Raw genomic sequence first — 22,021 nt, forward strand, 5'->3', positions numbered from 1 at the left:
GCTTTAGAATAAGAAGGAAAAAGTCATGAATCATCTCTCCCATCTAGCCATTATGTGTCTATGAATATGCCTGCTTTATCTCTTTTCCCCTGATTTTATGTGAATACCCTGAAAAACAAGTGTCTAAATGATGAATGGAGATTCATCAAAACCACTGGCTATCCCATCAGCCGCAGGAGATGTGGAAGAAGTGGGAGTAATGGTAGCAATACCCTTAATTGGTAAGAAGACCACTACAATGTCCATTCTTGTACCAGACTAGCAAGGTATCAGCCTACCTGAGCAAGAGAGCGACTCATTCACTTTCTATGACATACCTCTAAATGAATTTTGTGGGAAAAAATCTCTCTCTTCCAATTTGGGAAGGGTCTTTTGTAGCAATGACTTTTCATTTGAGCTTCTTTTTCCCCAAAGAATCAATAGGTATATAGAAAGGGAGACTGTGGATAAAGTATGCCTGCTGGTTTTGAGGGTAGATGAGGTGCTATTGATGTGTGGTCCTTGCTATGACTTCTTAATAAATAGCCCTAAAAAATAAATAAATAGCCCATTATGGACTATCTTAATAAAAAGTTCAGTATTCAAATAATATTGGGGAGATGTGAATGGGTTAAAAGATATTTGGAAGCACATTGGTGAGATCATGAGCAAGGCATTCTATGGCATTAACCTAGAAAGAATAGTTTTTATATATCACTTAATGTTTACAAAGTTCTTTACAATTATTATTTCATTTGATCAAACAATCTTTATATTATTATATCCCTTGTATATTTGGAAATGGAAGCAGAAAGAGGTTAAATGACTTTCCCAAAATCACACAGTTAGTAAGTAATCTGGGGCCACATTTGAACTCATGTCTCCATCTTGACTCTAGGTCCAGCACTCCATACACTGTTCCCCCATGCAGCAAGATGTTGTTGATCAGTCATTTCAGGTGTGTCTGATTTTTTGTGACACAATTTGAATTTTTTTGTTGTAAAGATACTGAAGTAGTTTGACATTTCTTTCTCTAACTCATTTTATAGATGAGGAATTGAGGAAACAGGATTAAGTGATTTGCCCAGGGTCACAGTTGGCACATGTCTGAGACAAAATTTGAACTTGGGAAAATAAGTTCTTCCTGATTCTACTCCTGGACCTTTATCTAGCTGGCTTTAGTTACTTGACCAGATAATCCTAGAAGCAGGATAATCCCTATCATTAATGTGTTTTCATTCAAAAAGATTCAAATAATACATATAGAATAGTGGGTGGATGAGAGAATTCATTAAACAATGTACTAGCATATTTCTCCAAGAAATGGTAATATTGATTTGATTACTATTCCCAGAAATGTTGGTACAATTCAGGAAAAATGGTGGGGGATGGGAGGAAAGCTAAGAGATTTTATATATTGGGGGAATGGACTAGATTTGGTGAACAATTAGGAATCATGGGCACAGGACTCTTGGAGGAAAAAAATCTGAGTTCTGAGTTAGAGGTTGTGTCTGAAATGCAGGAATTATCAATGAAAGGGAATTGTCCTTCACTAGTTGTTGGATTAGAGGAAATTTTTCTCTTCTCCTCACCATTCTCTATCTTTTTCTACTTGATTGTATTGCTTTACTTTGGAACTGCTTCCTCACTAGGAATTGTTGCATTCAACAGGAGGCAGTTTTTAAAATTGAGTAGTCCAAGGCAAGAAACAGAGAAATAGGGACTAAACCTAGAGGAAGCTTTCAGATCAGGAAGCAACATAAAAGAATGTTACTACTAGCAGGAGAGAAAAGATCCATCCCTGGATTCACCAAGGAATAGAATTAGTCATGTCAGCTGAAAGTTGACCTACAGAGAGAAGTAAAACCAAAGAGCCTAGTTGAATGACCTGCCCATAAGCATGAGGACTACAAAAAATAGGGTGCTGACATCAGTACTCTGTAATATTAGAAGTGTGTCAGCTTCATCTTTAATATTTACAAAATATTTTACATGTATTATCTCATTTGATACACATAACTGAAGGAGATAGATGTTGCTATTATCCTCATTTTATAGATAAGGTGGTGGTGGTTGTTGATTTTTGTCCTTCATTCTTGAAGATGATAAGTGACCTCAGGAGAGTGATGATTTGACTTGGAAGTGAATTATATTTAAATGAGGTAGAGTTATGCAGGCATCACTTTCACTCTCTCCTCTAAAGTCATCATAGTCCAATGTCAAGACACAGATCAGGACAACTGGCAATGGCGTCAGATGCAGAGGGAGATGGTAAAATATAGAAAGTACGGTTAAGAGGTATAAGTTTTATGGTAGCTGAGAGAGAAAAACTCCTTTCTGTTTTTAGGTAGAGGCAGAGAGGAAGAAAGAAAAGTAGTCAAGGCATTATGGAGATGATAACATTTGAACCAAACATTAATGAAAATCTAGACAATGTTCTAGGCAATGTCAAAGCAGTGATACAGTCAGGAAATGGCAGTGCTTTTTGAGGGATCAGTGAGTATTATGGTTCAACAGGAACAGAGATACATAGGATAGATAGGATAATAAAAAAGAGAAAAGACCAAAAAAACAGTTTAGACACAGATAGTAGAAGGCCTTTAAAGTCAAGCTAAGTGGGGACTTTATTCAACAAGCAACAGGAAAAATTTGAATATTTCTGAGCAGAGAATTTCAGTTACTCATCAACAGTCATTCTTTTTTTTTAATTTAATATTTATTCTCATTTTGTACAATTAATGTTATTTTTACATTAGTAAAATATTCTTGTTTAAGAGTAAACAAGATACTCCTCCCCCTCATAAATATAGACTTGCTTCAGCGATAAGGTAAAGGGGAGAGAAAAAAAGTTAAAATTAAAAATAGTAATAATTGTAGGTATGGCCAGGTGGTGGAATGAATGGAGCACCAGCCCTGGAACCACGAGCACCCGGCCCGGTACACCCAACACCCAGTCGTGTGACATGCAAGTCACCCGATCCCCACTGCCCTGCAGAAACAACAAAAAAAAAAGAACAAAAAAGACCCAAAATAAAATAAAATAATAATAATAGTAGGGGTGGCTGGGTGGTAGACAGAGCATTGGCCCTTGAGCCAGAAGCACCTGGGTCCCAATCTGGTCTCAGACACCCAAGGATCACCCTGCTATGCGACCCCAGGCAGACCACCCAGTCCCATTTGCCCTGCACCCCCCAAAAAATAATAATAATATTAAAAAATGTGCTTCAGTCTTTGTTCTAACACCAATAACTCTGTTGTGCGTGGATCACATTCTTTGTGATTAGTCCATGGCAAAAGTTACTTCCATATTTTTCCAACATTGCCATTGCTGATCGCAACTCCCTCCTTTAGTATTTCTCTACTACCATGTACTATATTTTCTCTCTCCTTTCACTCTGACTCTGCTGTAGGGTAGCTGAGTGGCACAGCAGACAGATCCCTGGCCCTGGGGCCAAGAAGCCCCAAGTCCCCATACCACCCCTTAGGCCCAGAATCCACCTGGCCCTGTGGTCCTGGACAGGCCATCCAATCCCAGCCCCTTGCAATAAGTAAAAAAGAAAATGTGTTATATCTGAACACTCTCCCCCCATGGTCCATCCTCTCCTCCATCACTCACATCCCCCACTTCCCCCTGTCACCCCCTCTCCTTACTCCGAATGAATATACCCCAATGAGTATATATGCTGTTTCCTCTCCTAGCCACCTCTGATGAGAGCGAAGTTTCACTCATTCCCTTGCCTTCCCCCTTTCCATATCATTGCAATAGCTCATTATAATAAAGAAAAGTCTTATTATATGAAATATCTTGGTCTATTCCCCCTCTCCTTTTTCTTTCTCCCATTACATTTCCCTTTTTTCTATTGACTCCATTTTTACACCATATTTTATCTTCAAATTCAGCTTTCTCCTGTGCTGCAACTATAAAAGCTCCCTCTATCTGCTCTATTAGCTGAGAAGGTTCATATGAGTATTATCAGTGTCATTTTTCTATACAGAAATACATGCAGTTCATCATCATTAAGTCCCTCATATTTTCCCCTTCTCCTCCAATCTCTATGCTTCACCCAAGTCCTGTATCTGAAGATCAAACCTTCTGTTCAGCTCTGGCAATTCCAAAAGGAACATTTGAAATTCCCCTGATTCATTGAAAGTCCATCTTGCTGGATAGTTGATTTTCGGTTGCATTCCAAGCTCTTTTGCCTTCCAGTATATTATATTCCAAGCCCTACCAGCTTCCAATGTAGTTGCTGCTAAGTCCTGTGTGATCCTGACTACAGCTCCACAGTATTTGAATTGTGTCCTTCTGGATGCTTGTAATATTTTCTCCTTGACTTGGGAGTTCTGGAACTTGGCTATGATATTACTAGGGGTTGGTTTTTTGGGATCTCTTTCTCGGGGGGATCAGTGGATTCTCTCCATTTCTATTTTGCCCTCTGCTTCTAGGATATCAGGGCAATTTTCCTGTAGTAATTCTTTGAAAATGATGTCAAGGCTCTTTTCCTGATCATGACTTTTAGGTATTCCAATAATTTTTAAATTATCTTTCCTAAGTCTTTTTTCCATATCAGTTGTTTTTTCAATGAGGTATTTCACATTTTCTTCTAATTTTTCATTTCTTTGGTTTTGAAGTATTGATTCCTGATTTCTGGCAAATTCATCAATCTCCCTGAATTCTATTCTTTGTCTGAAGGATTTGTTTCTCAGAGTTTTCTTATCTCTTTTTTCATCTGGCCAATTTTTCTTTTTAAAGCATTCTTCTCCTCCATAACTTTTTGAACTGTTTTATCCATTTGACCTAAGCTGGTTTTTAGCATGCTATTTTCTTTAGCATTTTTTTTTGATTTCCTTGACTAGGCTGCTGACTTCATTTTCATGTTTTTCCTGCATCTCTCTCATTTCTTTCCCCAGTTTTTCTTCTAACTCCCTCATTTCATTTTCAAAGTCTTTTTTAATCTCTGTCATAGCCTGAGCCCAATTTCTGTTTTTCTTGGAGTCTTTAGATGCAGGAGCTTGTGCTTCCTCATCTTCAGACTGAGTGTTTTTATCCTTCTTGGGCTCATTTGCAAAATATTTCTCAATTGTGTTTCTCTTTTTTCTCTGCTTGCTCATTTTTCCCAGCCTGCACCTATTTTGGGGTGCTTCCTGATCTTTTGGGACACTCCCACAAGGGTCTCAGTATGTGAGGCTCTGTCCTCCCTTCTGGTCTGTGAATGACCACATGCGCCCCCCTCTGCCACGGGGCTGAGGTGGGGGGGGCCCTGCTGCTCTTCCGGGGGGCACCTAGACTGCAGTCAGTATCTGAATGTGGTCAGAGCCCCAGAGTCCTGTTCCTGGGGCTGAGGACAAAGCTCTGCAGTCTCTCTCTCTTCACTCCCCTCCCTAGGTTCAATGGGCTCATGCCCTGGGGGCTCCTGCTTATGGGCTCCACCTGCTTCTGTTCCTGGATCAGGGCTGGAGAAAGACCATGCTGCTTGCTGTGTGCCCTGAGGGCTGGGCTCCAAGTGCTTGCTCTAGCAGAGGTTCCTGCTGCTCCCCCACTTTGTGCTGGTGCTCCCCAGGGTGCAGCTCAGGAGACTCCCCCACTGCTGTGAGCCGTGGCTCCGAGCACCCTGGGGCTGCCTCCGGAGGGCTGAGGTTCTTTCACTCCAGTGGGCCACCCCTATGGCTGGCCGCCCCTCCGAACCCGGGAAGCAGAGCCTTTCTGCTCTTTTCCAGGTTACCTTGAGTAGAAGAACTGCCTCACTGGGTCCCTCTGTGGGTTCTGTCTCTGGAAAGTTTAGTTAGAGTCCTTAGCTTATGAGTTTTATCAGAGACTTCCTAAGACTCGATCCTTTATTGTGGCCATCTTGGCTCCTCCCCCCAACAGTCATTCTTATGAAGAGAAATATTATAGGCAATGTGAAAATAATAAATAGTACAAAAATAATTCTATTCGGGAGATCCTTAGTGGATTATTAAAATAATTCAGGTTAAAGGCAATAAGATTCTGAATTTTAGTGATCATGCTAAGAATGAAGAAAAGTAGGATCTAAGAACTGTACATATAGATTTAGCAGAATAGGCAGCATGTCATAGTGGAGAGAAAGTTGGATTTGAAGCCGGGAGAGCCTTAAGTGTGAGTCGCACTTTTGATTCTTACTAACTCAATAGCCATGGACAAATCATTTAACCTCTTGGTACCTAATTTTCTTTCTTTCTAACATGCCAATGATTTTCATGATTCATTATTTCACAAGTTTGCTGAGAGTATCAAATGAAAAAATGAATGTGAAGTATTTTTTGAACTTTAAGGAAATATACATGTTATTACTTTTTTTATCCTTAGTTCCTGAATTGAAAAGAAGGGAAAGATGAAGAAGATAAACTTGGAAGACTGAGAGGAGTGATGAGACTATTTATACACTTCGAAACATACAAAAGTATGAAGGTGGGAGATGGAATGTGGAATTCACAAGCAATCTGACTCTGGTGTCACAGAGTTATAGATATGTAAACTAAAGTTAAAAGAGCTTGTATTTTCCCTGGGATCACAAACTTAAATATCTAAAGTGCGATTTCATCTCAAGTAATCCTAAATCCAAGTCCAAGATTCAGCTTGGTTGCCTAAACTCTGAGCAAAGTCCTTCTGATATTAAATTCTAGAAATACATAAAGCTAGGATATTTATGTTTGAACAGGGAAGATACTGATTATTTATATTCCTGCAAACTGGGGCTTCCAGAAAAGAATCTTATACTCCAGATGTGCATCCTCAGCATCCAACACATAATTATGCACTTTATAAATGATTATTGATTGATTGGCTAGATGTCTATTGGTGAAACAGGCTTGCATTATCTCTTTTTGACATATGGAAAATTGATATTGAACTTACAGTTCACTGGAACATCAAAGTTTTTCATATGAACCACTACTGATATATCTTTCCTATCCAGAACAGTGTCAAAGGTGATTTTAATTAGATTCCTATTTTGCTCCAATCAGTTCAGTGTAATTTCATAGGTGTAATAATGGTTAGCAATTGATAGTGATATACATTTAGTCATTTTTAGCATAGTATACATACTATTACATGGAAGAAGAATCACATTTATTAATAAATATTTTACATTACAGATATAGAAATAATTAGATAAAGTTAAATAGATTCTTTCTTATATTGGGTCCCAAACTTTAAACTACTAGTTACAAAATTTACTTGCATAACCACAAGAATGTTGATGTTCAAACCCAGTGTTGGTGGAATATGGATTTTTGTATCTTTGAACCACCTTCTCTTGGCCATCATAAGGAATGGCCCATCTAAAGACCACTTACTCAGCAGAGATGGACCTTGACTTTCCTATACTGTAACCAACTATGCTGATATATACCTTTCTATTTCTCTAGAGGACTAAAAACCCTGGAAGAAAGGGAGGGATCTCAGATTATAAGGAAGATCTAAGGTCCACTTCATTTGAAGGGGTCAAGGACATTGATGCATTGCTGGTGAAGTTGTGAACAGAGCTGATCATTCTGGAGAACAATATAGAACTGTGCCCAAAGAGCAATAAAAATGTTCATTCCCTTTGACCTAGCAATTCCAATTCTAGGCCTACATCCAGAAGAAATTATAAAAAAGGGAAAAGTCATAATATGTTCCAAAATATTTACAGCAATTCTTTTTTGTACTGGCAAAGAATTGGAAATTGAGGGGATGCCCATCATTTGAGGAATGGCTAAACAAGTGATGGTACATGAATACTATGGAATATTATTTTTCTATAAGAAACCATAAATCTGGGGTGGCCACGTGGCGTAATGGATAAAGCACTGGCCTTGGAGTCAGGAGTACCTGGGTTCTAATCCGGTCTCAGACACTTAATAATTACTTAGCTGTGTGGCCTTGGGCAAGCCACTTAACCCCATTTGCCTTGCAAAAATCTAAAAAAAAAAACCCCATAAATCACTGGACTCTAGAGAAGCATGGAATGATTTACAGGTTCTGATGCTGGACAAAGGGAGCAGAACCAAGAGAACAATGTCCAAATTAACAGCAACGTTGTGAGATGATCAACCTTGATGGAAGCAGCAACTCTCAGCAGTTCAGCGAGTTAGGACAACTGTATTAGACCAGCTATTGATAATGCTATTCCTATCCAGAGGAAGAAAAACAAAACAAAACAAAAATCAACCTTTCAGAATCTTATGAACACATTATAAAAATTATTTCTTATGTATCTATTTCTCTTAAACCTAATTCCTCATACCAAAAATAACTAAACTGAAAGAATGTTTATTAAAAATATGTATATGCAATGCTAAAATGACTGTTGGCTGATGAAGGGAGGGGGTGGGTTGAGAGAATGGAAGGAAATTTTGTAACTTAAAAAACTCTAAAAAAACTCCTTGAAGAATTAACAAATTCAGAAAAGTAACAAGAAATAAAATAAACCCACATAAATCATTAGCATTTCTATATATGAACAACAAAGTCCAAGAGCAAGAGATAGAGAAATTCCATTTAAAATATCTATAGACTACATTAAATACTTGGGAATATACCTCCCAAGACAAAACCAGAAAATGCATGAACACAATTATAAGGCACTTCTCACTCAAATAAAGTAAGATCTAAATAACTGAAAAGTATCAGATGTTTATGCTTAGGTCAAGCTAATATAATAAAAAAGACAACTCTTGCCAAATTAAATTACTTATTCAGTGCCATACCAATCAAATTACCAAATAACTACTTTACCAAGCTAGGAAAAAATAGTAACAAAATTCATCTGGAGTAACAGAAGGGCAAGAAAGCAAGGGAACTGATGACAAAAATTTAAATGAAGGTGGCTTAGCACTACCAGATTTAAAACTATACTGTAAAGCAGCAGTCATCAAAACTTCCTGGTACTGCTTAAGACATAGAGTAATGGATCAGTGGATTAGGAGAGGTTCAAAGGAAATTGCAGTAAATGACTACAGCAATCTACTACTTGACAAACCCAATGACATCATCTTCTGGGATAAGAACTCATTAATTGACAAAAAAATTGTCGAGGAAAACTGGAAAATAGTACGACAAAAACTAGGCATAGATCCACATCTCATACACTATACTAAGATAAGGTCAAAATGGGTACAGGATTTAGGCATAAAGGGTGACAACATAGATAAATTAATGGACCAAGAAATACTCTATCAGATCTATGAAAAGGGGATGCATTTATGACCAAACAAGAATTTGAGCACATCATAAACTACAAAATGAATCATTTTGACTATATTAAATTAAAGAGTTTTTGCAGGAAATAAAATCAAATTTTGCCAAAATTAGCAGGAAAGCAGAAAGCTGCAAAATAATCTTCACAATTGGGATATCTGATAAAGATCTCATTTCTAAAATATATAGAGAATTGCATCAAATTTATAAGATCACAAGTCATTCCCCAACTGATAAATGGTCAAAAAATATGAAGTTTTCAAATGAAGAAATTAAAGCTATATATAAACTTATAAAAATGCTTCAAAGCATTATTGATTAGAGAAATGAAAATTAAAGCAACAATGAGGTATCATCTCACATCTATCAGATTGGCCAAGATGAGAAAAAGGGAAAATGATCAATGTTAGAGAGATTGTGGGAAGAGTGGAACATTGATGCATTGCTGGTGGTGTGAAATGATCCAACCTTTCTGGAGAGCAATATGGATATGCCCAAAGAGCAATAAAACTGTTCATACACTTTGATCCAGCAATTTCAGTTCTGGGTCTATGTCCAGAAGAAACAATAAAAAAGGGGAAAGTCATAACATGTTACAAAATGTTTATAACAGCTCTTTGTAGTGGCAAAGAACTGGAAATTGAGAGAATGCCCATCATTTGGGAAATGAGTAAAAGAGTTATGGTACATAAATACTATGGAATACTTTTGTTCTCTAAGAAACTGTAAATGGTCAGAAGTATGGAAAGACTTACAGGATCTGATGGTAAGTAAAGGGAACAGAACTGAGAGAAAATATACACATTAACATTTGAGAAATACAACCTTGATGGAAACAGCTCTTCTCAGCAGTCCAGAGAGCTAAGACAACTGTATTAGACTGGCTATGGACTATGTTATCCCCATCCAGGGGAAGGAAAACAAAACAAAGCAAAACAAACACACACGCACACACACACACACACACACACACACACACACACACACACACACAAAATAACCCTTCAGGATCTGATGAACACTTTATAAAATTATATATATATATATATATATATATATATATATATATATATTTATATATATATATATATATATATCTGTGTGTGTGTGTATATCTTTCCCTTAATCCTAATTCCTCATACTGAAAATTAATAATCTGTAAACATGTTTATCAATATGTGTATGTACAGTGTTAATCTGACCATTGGCCGCTGAATTGAGGGGGGGTGGGAAGGGAGGATGGAAACAAATTTTGTAATTTAAAAATATACATATGTGTATATGGATGAAAATAAATAAATAATTTTTTAAAAAAGAAGTGCATCCTCTATTAAGGTGTTATTGGGGAGGCAGAGGCCAGATGGCAGAGTAAAGGTAAAGAAAAAGTTTCTCCTGATCTTCCCACTCCAAAACACTTCCAAATACCTTTAAATAATTACTTTAAACAAATTCTAGCACATCAGAACATACAAAAAGATGGGGAGAAAAATTTTCTAGCCTTCAGGAATGATAAAGGGGTGCAGTCCAAGGTAGGCCATGCCAGCACATCAAACAAGTCCATAGATCATGTTTTGGAAGATAGGACAATGAATCATAAGGAGATTTATAGTGGTTTCTCTGGTAATATCAAAGGTAGGATTTTATTCTATTACTATACTTGGATCTGGGTTGCAGTCTTGGATGATGCAGTCCCAATGTGAGGAGCAATAGTACAGAAGAACTGTGGCCACAGGTGATCAGGAGCCCTGTTTATACATTCAGTGTATTAGTGCTTGTGATCACTCATAAACAGCATAGGAGAGTAGTAAATACACCTCTCTTTAGATCATATTGCCTTGGAAAAGCCAACAACTTATAGGTTCACAGAATTACTTCAGAAAACAATTGCCAAAAATATCTTGAATTTTAGAACAGTGTCCCTTCCACTCAGGAAGCAGAATCTCACTTTAGCATAGACTTAAATGTCAAGAAATAGACTGGAAGGGTGGTTAGGTGGTGTAGTGGATAAAGCACTGGCCTTGGAGTCAGGAGTACCTGGGTTCAAATCCGGTCTCAGACACTTAATAATTACCTAGATGTGTGGCCTTGGGCAAGCCACTTAACCCTGTTTGCCTTGCAAAAAAAAAAAAAACCTAAAAAAAAAAGAAAAGAAATAGACTGGAAAATGAACAAACAACAGAAAAAATTCTGTCCATGTAAAGTTATTTTGATAACAAGAAATATTAAAATAGACACTCACAAGAAGACACCAAATTAAAAATTTCTGCATCCAAACCTAAAAAGAAATATGAATTGATCCCAGGCCATAGAAGAGGTCATAAAGGATTTTTAAAATCAAGTGAGAAAGGTAGAGATAAAATGGGAAGAGAAATGAGTGTTGCAAGATAATCATGAAAAAAGAGTCAACAGTTTGGTTTAAAGAAGGCAGAAAAAATACAGAATAAAAAGAGACTTTATCAAATGGTAGAAGAATGACTTGCAAAGCAGAATTGGTCAAATGAGAAAAGATATACAAAATTTCACTGAACAAAAATGTTTAAAAATTAAAATTGCCCAAAAGGAAAAGAAGGTACAAAAGTTCACTGAAGAAAATAATTCCTTAAAAGTAAGAATTGGGCATATGGAAGCTAATGACTTTTGAGAACTCAAGAAACAATAAAACAAAACCAAAAGAATGAAAAAAATAAAAGAAAATATGAAATATTTCACTGAAAAAACTATTGACCTGGAAAAAAAGATCCAGGAGAGATACTTTAATAATTATTGGACTCCTTGAAAGCCATACTCAAAAAAAAAAAAGAAAGACTAGACAATATCTTTCATGAAATTATCATTCTGATATTCAAAAACTAGAGGGTAAATAGAAATTGAAAAAAGACATCAATCCTGAAAACTTATAGGAATATATAGACCAATTCCAGACCTCCCAGATCAAGGAGAAAATATTATAAATAGTCAGAGTAGAAATAATTCAGGTATTGTGGACTCAATCCAGATAACATAAGATAAGCAGCATCTACATTAAAGAATTGAAGGTTTGGAATATGATAGTCTGAAGGACAAAAGAACTTGGATTACAATGAACAATCAACTACCCAGCAAAACTGAATATAATCCTTCAGGAGATAAAAATGAATTTTTAAGCATTCCTGATGAAAAGACTAGTGATAAATGAAAAAAATTGACATTCAAATATAAGATGAAAAGGAAGTATATAAAGGTAAGCAAGAAAGGGAAATCATGAGGAATTCCATAAGATAAAACTGTTTATATTCCTACATGGGAAAATGATATTTATAACTCCTAAAAATCTTTCTCATCATTAGAACAGTTAGAAAAAGTATACATTAACAAAGAGCAAAGGTGTGAATTGAAAAATAAAATTAAGTAACATGAAGAATGTATTGGGAGAAAGGGGAAAAGAGAGGCAAAAGTGGGATAAATTTTCTAACATAAAAGAGGCCTTAAAAAGATTTTACAGTGAGGGGAAAATGGGAGAAGTAGGGAGGAAAGAGAGTACATGTACCTTACTCTTATTGGAGTTGGATCAAAGAGGTAATAATATATGCACTTAGTTGGATGTAGAACTCTATCTTACCATATAGAAAAGTATAAAGGGAAGGGGAGAGAAGAGACAGTGAAGTGACAGAAAATAGGGCATCTTGGGGGAAGTAAAAATCAGAAGCAAAGCACTTTTGAGAAAAAACAGGGTAAAGGGGAGAGAGAGTAGGATAAATGGGAAGAATAAGATGGAGGGGGAATACATAGTTGGTATTCAATTCTGGAAAAAAAATTTAACAATGAGTTTTTCTGATAAAAACTTCATTTCACAAATGTATAGAAAACTGATTCAAATTTATAGGAATAAGAGTCATTCCTCAACTGATAAATGTCAAAAGATATAACAGTTTTCAGATGAAGAAATCAAACATACCCATAATTGTATGGAAAAAAATGGGCTAAATCACTATTGATGAGAGAAATGAAAATAAAAAAAACTCTGATCCTCTATCTTATACCTGTCAGATTGTCTAATATGTTAGAAAAGGAAAATGACAAATGTTGGAAGGGATGTGAAAAAAAATTAAAACACTAATGTTATATTGGTGAAGCTGTATACTGATCCAACTATTTACTATGAATAACTTAGCTATTCTCAGCAATATAACAATCTAAGACAATTTTGTAGGAGTTATAATGAAAAATTCTATCTCCTAAGAAAGAAATAATAAAGTATGAATGTAGATTAAAGACACTTTTTTCTTTTTTTTTCCTTGGTTTTTGTCTGATTTTTTTTTCATAGAATGACAGGATATTTTGCATGACTATACATTATATAACCTGTGCCAGTTACTTGCTTCCTCAATGGAGGGCAAAGGGAGTGGAGAATTTGGAACACAAAATTTGAGGGAAAAAAGGAATGCTAAAATTGCTTTTATGTGCATTTGGGAAAAGACAAAATATTAAATAAGATTAAAAATAAAATACTATTGACTTGGTGCTCTACCTCCATGGTTTTTATTATAGAATAGACAATTTTGGAGCTCACAATAGGGAAAGTTTGAAATCTAGTCACTTTATATCTCAAATGGTTGGGCAGACAACATGGCCTTCCCACTCATTAAAGAAAGAGTCACAGGCTCCTAAGGCAACCACCTGTGGAATATGGGAGGAAAAAGAAAAAAGTAAGGAGGTTGGGATAAAAAGGAAAGAAGGGGCCTCAATCAAAGCCTGGTAAGGGACACAAACCCCATTTCTTTCTAGTAAAGCATAGGCATGGAAATTGTTGCTCTTTCCCAGTAAAAGTCTTCTATTGCCTTGCTCAGTGTCCAAAAAAAAATGAACTGCAATTTCTGCTGCTATTGTCATATGAGTGAAGAAAAGGGTAAACATTTGAGAGTTGTGAAGATAGAAGAACTAAGACTGGGATACTGAAAGGCTATGTGGGATGGGAGGGAGTAAGGAGTACAAAATGATTCTGAAATTGCAAACTTGACTGCCTGGGAGAAGGGTGGTCCCTTTGGCAGATTTGGTGAAGTTCAAAAGATAGAGACATATTTAATTTTAGATAAATATGGGAATATTCAGCTCAAAATATTCACATCAACAGTTAATGATACTGGACTTTCAAAAGTGATCTCTCAATTCAGCTGGGAATTAGAGGTTTGAATTCACTCCTTTAGTGGAAAGAAGGAAGAGACAAAGTATGCATGTGACCCCTAGAAATTAAAAGTTCACCATTATATCAACTGCATCAATCTCTGACTATCTGCTTTGGATACAGTATCCAAAATCCACATTGAGAACTCAACTCAGTTCAAGGATTTCAAGGTAGCCCCATGAGAACTCTTTCCAAAGAAGCCTGCATACCCTCTAAACCTTTAGCCTTTGTTCTCCATGAGAACAGACAAGATGAATTCCTAGTCCCTCTTCCCCCACACCCCATGGCATATTCCTCCTTCTATAGCTTCCATCTTCTATTTCCCTCAAGTTTCATCAAGCATCAAAGCCTTAGCAGACCTTTGAAACTTGAGAATCTGGGTAAAGTGCTAGGTCGGCAGATGAGTGTCCCTATCTTCAAGTCTCTCTGCTCCCTATAGGCATGATCAAAGGCAAGGAACACCTAAATATTTCAATACTGATTTTGGGTTGAAGGTGACCTCATTCACAGATACAGATGACAGCCTGTCTTTACCTCAGCAGACAGTCCTTGTAAGCAACTATGGCTGAAAAATTTATCACCCTGTGGCCAGCCTTCTAATGATGTCTCTCCAAACAAAGCTGAGCCTGTCTATATTTAGCTTTCCATTGGATTAGTGCAGAGCTCAGTCCTTACTCTCTCTTCAGTCTGATTTCTCCTCACTCTAATCTTATTTAATTAACTTCCAAAGGACTCAAACCTCAGACTGGAGGTGACATAGTCAAGGATAGCACTAAATCTCTCTTATAACTTGTTTTGTTAAGTACCTTAAAAGTCTCTCCAGCAAACTTCCCCAAACTTGTTTGTGTGTAGACCTGTACTTGATCATGTGCTTGAATCTTTAGATTCAAAGCTTTTGGCTTTATTTCATGTTAGTGGTTCATAGGTCTGTTGGGAATCATTCTATCTTATCTATCAAAAAAGCAACATTAGAGTAGTGGATAAGATGCCAGACCTGGAGTCAAAAAAACTTGGGTTCAAATTCAGATGCTAAAACTTATTAGTTGAGTGACTGTAAGCAGCCAATTACCTAATCTCTCTGTATTTATTTTTTCTTATTCATAAAATGAAAAATATGAAATAATGTGGTCCTTGTCGACTCTAAACTGAAGATCCCTTATGTGTTTAACTGATTAAATAAGTGCATAATCACAGGATAATTTTGAGATTAATAAAAATTCTTCCCTATCTCTTCTCCTTCACCACCACTCCCCTGAAAAGGGGGAGAGGAGAGATTTAATGTGTGAATCTCTTCATGCATTAGATAAATTTAGTACAAGTTCAGAATAACATATGGAGAGCCTGAGTTACACTGGTATGCTTGAAATATTACAAAATGAAGAAGATATCCAGAATAGTTGGCAGATCCTCCATGGAGGAATTACTGGAAGATAGGATACCCAGGAAGAGAAGGCATAACTGTGCTACATTCTATGCCATTGGAGGGAGCACCATAGCCATGAGATCAGTGAACCATGGATGCATTGAAGTGAAGCATTTGCACCAAACAACCAGCAAGCATGTATTAAGTATCTATTATGTGCCAGACACTAGAAATAAAAAGATAATTGAAACATATGGAGAAGAAATGGTCAGACAGAAAAACCAGGAGAAAACATAAGTTTGCATCTGTGAGTTTCTCCCAAGGAAATGTTTGTATCTCCTATTGCCCATGAAATTTCTCAAACTGGATTTCTCTTTGGTATCTTAACCTCACAGTTCAAAGCTGAACTAGTTATATTATCCTCCCCTTCCCCTTTTAAAACTTCCTTATTTACTGTTGGGGGTACCTCAGTACAATCCTCTCAAACACTAATGCTAAAAAACCCAGGTGAAATCGTTGACTTTTCACTCTTTCTCACTTTCACCTCCAATCTGATGTCAAATCCTGTCAATTTTACCTTTGCAACATATCTTGTCTCTGTCCCCCTTTTCTCTTTGAAAACTACAACCACCCTGATTAAGGACTCCATCATTTCACATTGAAAATTGCAATAGCCTTGTTGAAAGGCTTTTTCCCCACTCTAAACTATTCTTCCCTCAGCTATGAAATCAAGGTCATAAAATGCAAATTTTACCATGTTACTCCCTTTTTAATCAATTCTAGTGATACCTTATCAGCTCTAGGATCATAGCAAAATCCTGTTTGACATTCAAATCCCATCTCAACTGGTCCCTCCCATCCTTTCCTCTCTTCTTACAACTTTCCTTTTTCCACATACTCTTTATTCCAGTGACACTTCTGACTGGTCTTCACACAAGAGACTGAGCTCCAGAATCTGGGCATGTTCACTGGTTGCTCTTCATCCCTGAGATGCTCTACCTCCTCATCTCTGCCTCTGGTTTCTATGGTTTCCTTTAAAACTCCACAAAAGTGTCTCTCTCTACAAATAGTCTCTTACAATCCCCCTTCTTGTTAGTGCCTTTCCTTTACTGTTTACCTTTAATTTATCTTCCTGTTTGAACATAGTTGTTTGCATGTTATCTCCCCTAATAGCCTATAAACTCCTTAAGAGCATTGACTGGCTAGTTATACTTATCCATGTCTGGTGTTTAGTAAATACTTATTGACTGATTGATTGGATTTGAAGGTTAAACTAAGGGGTAACTTCCTTTAAAAAAGAGTGATAGAAGATTCTTAGCTGCCATGGGGAAGGGGGAGGGAAGGAAGAGTGAGAGAACAAAGTAGAATTCATAAACTTGCAAATGGATGAATGATGAAAACAACTTTTGTATGTAATTGGAAAAAATAAAGTTCAAACAAGGAGTGGTAGAATTAGGGATCAGAAAATTGAAATCCCGTATTTCATATGGAAAATAGACATAGTTATAATTACATGATGTCATCAGGATCAACCACTAACAAGCAAGTATCCCTCAATTACAGGTTTTCAAGGAAAAAACTGAGTGACTACTTTTGGGGTCTAGATATTTAAATTTGGTAAAATGTTACACACAGAGTACCAGACTTGGCAAGAAGTCCTTAGGAGGAATGGAGTTGGAAATAAAAATATCTATGATTACCTACTACTGAAGACTTGTACATCTCATGACCTTCTCATCACAAACACCGTCTTCCCTTTACTTAATGCAATAAAACTTCCTGGATGCAACCTTGCAGCAAATATTGGTATCTAATATAGACCATATGATTGCAAGGAGAGGAGACAGACAGGATGTGAGAATAACAAAGGCAATGTATGGTCCAGAGTGCTGGACTAATCACAGTCTCATCCTCTCCAAGCTAATTATCCACATTCAACCAAAGTGGCAGCCCCAAGACAACATGACTACTAGAAGAATTAATATCAAGAGATTAGAATGTTTCTCTGAGCGGGAACAGTTTGTTACTATCTTGGAAGAAAAACTGAGCCAGCACAGTTGACAACTGTGGAACAGAAAGACAATGGGCAGCTTTCAGAGATCTGGGTAAAAACACAACAAGATTGGTTTGATAAAAATGATGTTGGAATACAGAAGCTACTAAATGAAAAATGAGAACTTCATGGGGTTTACTAGCAGAATAGGTCATCCATTTCTAAGACAGCATTTAATTCCAACAAAAGTCAAGTATAAGTGAAGCTTAGAAATATGCAGAACTCTTGACTCAGTAAGAATGCATATGAAATTTAGTTTTAACAAACCAAAAGTGCTTTTATGATGCCCTGAATGTTATTTATGGACCAAAGACCTGAGATTCATCTCAGTTGCTAAGTGCTGATGGAGTCACATTGATCAATGAAAGGGACTTGATCCTAGAGAGATGGGCTGAACATTTCCAAAATGTTCTTAACAAATTTTCATCACAATGCAGAAGCCATTGATCATTTATTCCCTTGTGAAAGTTCCAACTGAAGACAAGGTTTTGAGTGCCATTAGTTTCCTTTCAAGTGGCAAAGCACCTAGTACTGATTCTATTCCAGTTAAGATCTACAAGGTGGGGGGGGTCAGTTATTCAACCCAAAACTGACTGAAATTTTCCAGGTTATATGACATGAAGAAGTTATCTCACAAGAATTGAAGGATGCCTCCATCATCCATCTCTATGGTTAGGTAAAGCTAATATAATAAAAATAGAAATTCTACCTAAATTCAATTACTTAGCGCCATATTAATAAAACTACCAAATAATTTCATTACTGATCTAGAAAAAATAGTCACAAAATTCATCTGGAGCAACAAAAGGGCAAGAATAGCAAGGGAACTGATGGAAAAAATGTAAAAGAAGGTGGCCTAGTCCTACCAGATCTAAAACTATACTATAAGGTGGCAGTTATCAAAGCTGCCTGGTACTGGTTAAGAAATAGAGTAATGGATCATTGGATTAGAATAGGTTCAAAAGAAGATAAAGTAAATGACTACTTCTGGGATAAGAACTCAGTATTTGAAAAAAATTGTTGGGAAAACTGGAAAATAGTATGGCAAAAACCAGGCATACATCCACATCTCAAACCCTATGCTAAAATAAGGTCAAAATGGGAACAGAATTTAGACATAAAGAGTGACTCCACAGATAAATTAAGAGCCCAAGAAATACTCTGTTGATCAGATCTATGAAAAGAGGATATATTTATGACAAAGCAAGAAATAGAATACATCATAAATGGCAAAATGAGTCATTTTGACTATATTTTTATAAGTTTTTGCAGAAATAAAGTCAATGCTGCCAAAATTAGAAGGAAAGCAGAAAGCTGCAAAACAATCTTCACAACTAGGAGTACTGATAAAGGTCTCATTTCTAAAATATATAGAGAACTGCATCAAATTTATAAGGTCACAAGTCATCCAACAATTGATAAATGATCAAAGGATATGAATAGACAGTTTTCAAATGAAGAAATTAAAGCTATATATATATATATATATATAATCATGTGAAAAAAGTGCTCCAAATCATTATTGATTAGAGAAGTATAAGTTAAAACAATGAGTTATCATCTCACACCAAGATGAGGAAAAGGGAAAATGATCAATGTTGGAAAAGTTGTAGAAGGAGGGGAACATTGATGGTGGAGTTGTGAATGGAGCCAACCTTTCTGAAGATCAATATGGAACTAAATCCAAAGAGCAATAAAACTGCACATACACAGATGACAAATATACATGAATGACAAAAAAAATAATTTTTTTAAAAGTAAAGGATATTTCTCTTTTAGTCACTGATGGTAAGATTCTTGCCAGAGTCCTTCTCAATAGATTCATCCTCCACCTGGAGAGCCAGTGTGACTTCAGAAAGGGTCGAGGAACAGTGAACATGGTGTTTGCTGCCAGACAACTTCAGGAAAAAATCCTGAGAACAGAATAGAGGTGTGTAAACAACATTTGTAGACAGATCAAGACCTTTGATACCATCAATCATGTGGGTTTATGGGGAAAGTATGTCAAAATTTGGTTGCCCAAAGAAGTTCATCAATACTTTACATCAATTTCATGATGACAAGCTTGCCTGGGTTCTGGATGGTGATGATTCTCTCAAGATTTCCTGGTCACCAATGTAATGAAACAAGTATGTGTCCTTCTCCCATACTTTTTAGTATGATATTTTTAGTCATGTTATCAAACACTTTCATTGAGGATGAACAGAACATCAAGGTCATTTTCTTAGCAGTGTCCTTTCCAGGAAGGTACACATGGACAATGAGGTTGGCACACTAATTGCCAGAGCTAGTTTGGTATTTGGGAGGCTCTGAAAAAAAAGTATGGGAGAGAAGAGGTATTAGACTGACAACCAGACTGAAGGTCTACAGAGCTGTTGTGTTGAACTCATTGCTGTATACCTGTGAATCCTTGAAAATTGTCTTGGGAAGACTGAAGTTCACCTGGCAGAAGATACCAGACACTGAGGTGCTTTCTCAAACTAAACTTCCTAGCATTCCAACATTATTACAGAGAGTGTAAACAAATTGGGTTGGACTTATGCTTGCCAAAAAGACTATTTTATGGAGAGCTCAAACAGGGAAAGCACTCACAAGGGGGTTAGAAAAAGCAATACTGGGAAACCCTGAAGTTATCTTAAGAATTTTAGCATTGGCTGTGCAGCATGGGAGATATTGGTACAGGACTATCCAGCATGACATGCCCTCATCAGTGAGGGGGTTGCATTCTATGAGGAATGCAGAACTGAAGCAGCTGAAAGGAAGCATGACATCTGTAAGATTAGAGTGCCTACCCCGGTTGTTCACATGGACTATTTGTGCCTAACCTGTGGTAGAGAATTTCAAACTTGTCTTGGTCTGATCAGTCACAGTTGGACATAATAAAATTTGGCTTAAGCATAATGATGTCATTTTGATCTTCTTAAATAAAGGATAAGAATCAACCAACCAAGCAATGGATTATGACTTGACTGAGCATTTTCTATGGCTGTCTCATGCTTGGAAAGCTCTCCTTCCTCTGCTCTGCCTACTTATTTCCCTGGCTTTCTTTAATTCCAATGAAATTCCAGATATTACTGGAAATATTTTCTAACCTCTTTTTAGTGCCTTCCCTCTGTTTATTATTTTCCATTAATCCTGTATATAGCTTAGTTGTATATACTCACATGCATGTTGTCTCTCCATTAGATTGTCAGGTCTTTGATGAGAGGGACTATCTTTTTAATTTTTTTTAATTTTATTTTAATTTATGGAATAAAACAAGCATTTTCATAACAAAATCAAATAAAAAGGATGATTGCACATGAAACTCATAATCTACTATACATAACTTGTTATTTATTTCAAATATACATCAAAATTATCATGTAAATATCTTTTTTTCCTTCCTCCCCCATCCCAATGACTACCATTAGAAAATCCAGTTTTCAGCTCAGCATTTGTTCCTGCTTATGCCCTAAAACTTCAATGATATCTCTCCTCATCCCTGTCTTCTGATTTCACTATCTTCCCTTCAAGTCTTAACTAAAATCCCATCTTCTATTTTGAGGAAGCCTTCCCAAGTCATCTTAATGTTACTGTCTTTCCCCATTTTCATAATTTCCTATTTATTCTTTATATTTCTTGTTTGTACATATTTCCTTATTTGTTTTCTCTCCCATTAGACTGTAAGTTCTTTGTCAACAGGGACTGTTTTTTGCCCCTTTTTGTATCCTCAGAACTTAGCATAGTACCTTATAAAAAACAGGTCCTTAATAAATGTTTATTTACTGATTTGTCCAGGTCATCCAAATGGTTGAAATCAAAGTCCACCTATTTTCTGTGTACTAGGACCTAGGGGTGGTGTAGGAAGCTCCTTATTTCTCTTGACATTGCAAGACTACCTATAAAGCAACCAATCTGACCACTCCTAACCTCTTCTACTGCAATCATATATTTACCTGATTGTATGTTTTACTTCCACATTTCTTCACAATTACTTGTTTAAGGAATGTATGTGATATTGATTTTCAATTCTTCTGGAACTATTGTGTTCTATAAATTACTGAATCTTATACCACCATCAGTAGAATGTTGACATTTCAAAGATTGGGTTTGATTTGGGGGGAAAGATTTGGGTCATTAAAAATTCTTTACAATATTTTAAAAGTAATTCAGCCTATTCTCCAATAATTTAATTCTTACCCCAATGGACTCATTGCCCATTTGCATTGTTTATCATTTAGATGCACAAACATGTTTATTATGTTTATATTTATATATAAT

This window comes from Macrotis lagotis, chromosome X (genome assembly GCF_037893015.1).
Source record: "Macrotis lagotis isolate mMagLag1 chromosome X, bilby.v1.9.chrom.fasta, whole genome shotgun sequence".
Lineage (NCBI taxonomy): Eukaryota > Metazoa > Chordata > Mammalia > Peramelemorphia > Peramelidae > Macrotis > Macrotis lagotis.